A 4,474-nucleotide genomic window follows, 5' to 3' on the forward strand; every position below is an offset into this window, starting at 1 on the left:
ATGCTATCCGCAATTTATATATTGAAACTATAAAATAAGAAATAAATAAATACAGTATTAATTATATTTTATCATAACTTTTATGTACTTTCCACTGTATATCGTTTATCTGTCGGTATTGTTGAAGGGTTTGTTTCTTACTTTTTTTTATTTTTGTGGGCCTAATATACGTCTATATTTACATATGTTTACATTTACATATTAATAAAATTTCCTCATTAATTTTATGCAATCATTAAAAAATCAGACAAAAACATAATTCCCGATTGAGAATTACGTTTTCTGTTTTTGTCTATTTTATTTATGATTGCATTATCTTTATTTTATTATCCTTCGTTGATCGTAAATTATATAATTCAAACAATACTTACGTGGGCCTTCTTTTTTATAGGCATTTCGCTACAAAGTTCGTTTGTTGAATATTATTTCTTTTTATTTTAGAGTATAAAGTACCTATATTAGTTTATTACTTACTGATGGATAAAGCAGTCATGATTCAGCGTCATAAATTTCTTCAAGACAATGTCTCGAATTGAAGTAACGTACCGAACATTCGTTCTATTTAATGTCAAAAACGGGATTTGGATGGAATGAAATGTCTACTCACATCTGTTCACCACATTACCGAAACCGATACAATACGTTTAATTGTTCCGATCTTATTTCATCATTGTTGTTTGTGATAATTACATATGCATTTATTGAATACTTGAAATGGATAACACTTGAACTTGTACAATAAAGACCGAATAACGTCATGGACGATTCTACTAATACTAAAAACGCGCCGAACGTGATGAAACAATAAGTGGAAAACGTACGCGCAACTTAACAGATTTGCATAGAGACGAAATAAAACGTATGTGCAAACGCGCCGGTCGCTCGAATAGAATATCAGATATTAAAAGCAAGTATAAATTAGTATAAAATCACACAATTGTCTTTTAAGTTACATCTCGAAGAGAAATCGGAATTTATTTACAATTTAACGATTGTTTTAAATTTCGTTAGCATATATATATACTTATAACGAAGCAACCTTATACTTAAGCCATGTAAAACCAGAGTTTTGAGAGTTTAACGATATTATTTTTTTTATTTTTTTTTATTTTATACGGCGAAAAATATGTTTTTGGTTTTTTATATTAATGGCAATAAGTTGCGTGGCATAAGAAGTAATATTTGTTAAGCTCTCCATATTCAGCCAGAGTTATTTTTTTGCATAATCTTTTTTATGTGATTTTTTAATTCATATCTTGTCATTGCCAATGTTCTTACATTCAAATTTAAATTTATTTTTGCATTCCTTTTTGTATTGATTTTTAAATATTTTTTCTTCTCTATTTCAATTAGAAATTAGACCTTTTGAACTGCTATATATTATACATATACAAGGTCTTGATACTTCTATCATTATTTTCATTATTATTACTATACCATTAATAATCTTTTGATTGAATATATATAATCTTAAGATTACATCTTTTAATAATTAATAATTAATCGTAATTGAATCGGTGTATCGGTTCGACACTTATGTCTATTAGTTCAATCTTGTTTATTATCAAAATATAATAAAAAAATAGGCCAGAACCGAGCATAAAAGGATGGTCAATAAATCAAAATAAATTCATGCAGAAGTCATGTTAAAGGCATGTATTCAATAATATTCGAACAAGTTTCGACTTTATACTTAGTCTTTCTCAGTGATAATAAGCAAATTAATAAATTAATCTAACACATAAATATCACTAACCGAAAACGTACATTATTAATAAAATCCGACAACATGTTTAAATATTTAATATTTACGTCACGTACATTACGGTCACGAACATTTCTGTGGAAGTCATATGTTCTCTATTGTTCTTACATCCATACGCTTACAAGTCATTAAAAATCTCCCACATCTGGTTATCTTACATCTATTGCGACAGTTTCCCATGACAAAAAATATCTGGCTCCAGACATGGTTTAATTTTCAATAGACTGTTATCAAGGACTATATCTATATTATCATTTATAGTTCTGTACAATGAATAAATAGCAAAAAGTCAACCATGTTTAAAATAAATATTAGCAATATAACTATGAGCAATCAAGAATTACTTACATAGCTGTCCATTAAACCATATCTATCACTAGACTGAAGTGTCAGAACCTGTAACAACGTTCACACTATACTAATTTTAATTTGACTGTGACAGAACATAATAAAGGTCAAAACATCAATTGTCTATATTAAAAATTTTTATAGTTGTTTATAATTGAAAGTCATTGGTAGCTATATAACAAATATTCTACATAACAAATATTCTATATAACAAATTCGTATACGAAGAATCCAGAAGTTCCGTGTCACTATTTAAATATAACTATTGATCCTATTTTTTTAGATTTGATATGAATCATTTATAACACTAAACGTTTAAAATAATTAGGCTCAGAATCTAATATAATATAAGTTTTATTCCAATCAAATGTGTGATTATAATCCAACATACGATTGGTTACAACCGATTATTTAGATGATCTATTTGTATGTTCTTTTTATGTTCATTGATTCGTGTTTTAAGTTTCCTTTTAGTTTGACCTACATATGATGCATCACAGTCATTACAATTCATTTTATATACAACATTATTATTTTGTTCAACCGAATCTTTGTCTTTGTGTCGTTTTATAAATCCAGATAATCTATTTAATCATCTATATCCGATTATAAATTCATTTTTATTAAATGCTTCAGCAATGATCTTTGCTTAATATACGGGAAAGCTACAATTTTCCTTCTATTCGTTTGTGGTAAATGCTGACGGACATTAAATAATTGTTTCAACCTTTTATTTGTCACGTTAAAAATTAATTCCAGTGGATATCCATTATTTAGTAAAATAGTAACTATAAATTCTAAATTTTTTTGATGGAATGTAGGATGTGACAATAAAATCACCCTAGCAATTAAGCTGTAAACTGTACCTATCTCGTGGCGCATCGGATGATCAGAAAAAAATGACAAGTATCTGCCCAAGAAGCTTTTTTTATATTACTAATCTAAAGTTAATATATTATCTCCCTTACTGTAATCGAGACATATAAAAAATTGATTCTTTTCTCTTCCTCTATTTTATGTGTGAATTGCAATCTATTATGATAATTGTTGAGTTTGTTAAGTGTTTAAAACTCATCATTAAATCAGGCCGCGCGATTACTAGGAAAAAATGTTTCCGGCGGTGTTTTTCGAGCGAGCTATGCGCGTTGTTGTTCTCGCACAAACAAGCCGAGACGACAAACATCCGGGCCGGGGACGCGGCTTTTGGCGAAAACACCTGATCGGTTATCAGCTACAGCAGCTGATCACTCCGTGACTATCAGCTGATCGGACTAATTTCCTGTTTTCGAAAAGGAAAAAATGCTCGGTGACGTGTCAACTATTCGAGTATAAAAACTCGAAGTTTTCGGGCCCTGGGCCTTGTCGTATTTTTCGCTGTCATCCGGAGGCACACGCGTCCGCTCTCAACTCGATCGTTTGGCGCTAGCGCAGTTTCTCCGATTGTGATAATTACATCGCGCCGACACCTTCGAACAGTTGTGGGAGTGAACTACAACACTTGTGAATTTTCTGTACGCTTTTCCGTTCTTAAATATACGTGTCTCGTCCCCTTAACAAAGTCTCTCTTTTTCTTTGTGCCGTGTCGTCTCTCCCACGAATCTGCGTCGCGTTCAAAACATTAAGTATGTTTATTGTATCTCTTGGAGCTAACAAGATATCATCCACATATCGAAAATAGAATGGTAACTTTATTTCTATCTCCTCCAACGCTCTTATTTCAAGATCCTGCATTAATATATCAGCTGCCGCAGGGGACAGCGGGCATTCCATCAGCATACCGAAAATCTGTTTATAAATTATGTTATCAAAAGTAAAATATGTCGATGTTAGGACAAATTTAACAGCAATTAAAATTTCATTGGTATTTTTGTATTAGGTTCTATATGATCCCATCTTTTTGATATTCCTTCCATAGACACATGAAATATATAGACAGAGCCTTTGTACGAGGGGTAGGTGATAATTGCGGCAAGGGGGGCATCATGTAACTTCAGCTATTTTCGTAGCGCGACTCGGAAATGTTTGGCTTTTCGTGATGGCGGTATTACAGGTTAAATTCCGTAAAGTGCACGATGTGCTTGTCATTTTCACATCATTAATGTAAACTTTATATATAGGTATATATACGTTGTGACGCCGCAGTCCGCTGCAGCGGAGCAGCGTCCCGCCGCCGTCACAAGGCGCGGGTTCGCGCCCCTTTTGCCGGACCGACAGCCGCGTTGTTTAAAGCGAGACCGAGATCTCCGGGAGGCCCGAATGTAAATCGCGTATCTTTTATTAATTTTGTTTGGAACCTCTTATATGTACCACGGCACCTCACCGGACCAACGGAGCATGGGCCGAGAAGACTCAAGGCCATCG

Source organism: Wasmannia auropunctata, unplaced genomic scaffold (genome assembly GCF_000956235.1).
Source record: "Wasmannia auropunctata unplaced genomic scaffold, wasmannia.A_1.0 LD336106.1, whole genome shotgun sequence".
NCBI classification, from domain to species: Eukaryota; Metazoa; Arthropoda; class Insecta; order Hymenoptera; family Formicidae; genus Wasmannia; species Wasmannia auropunctata.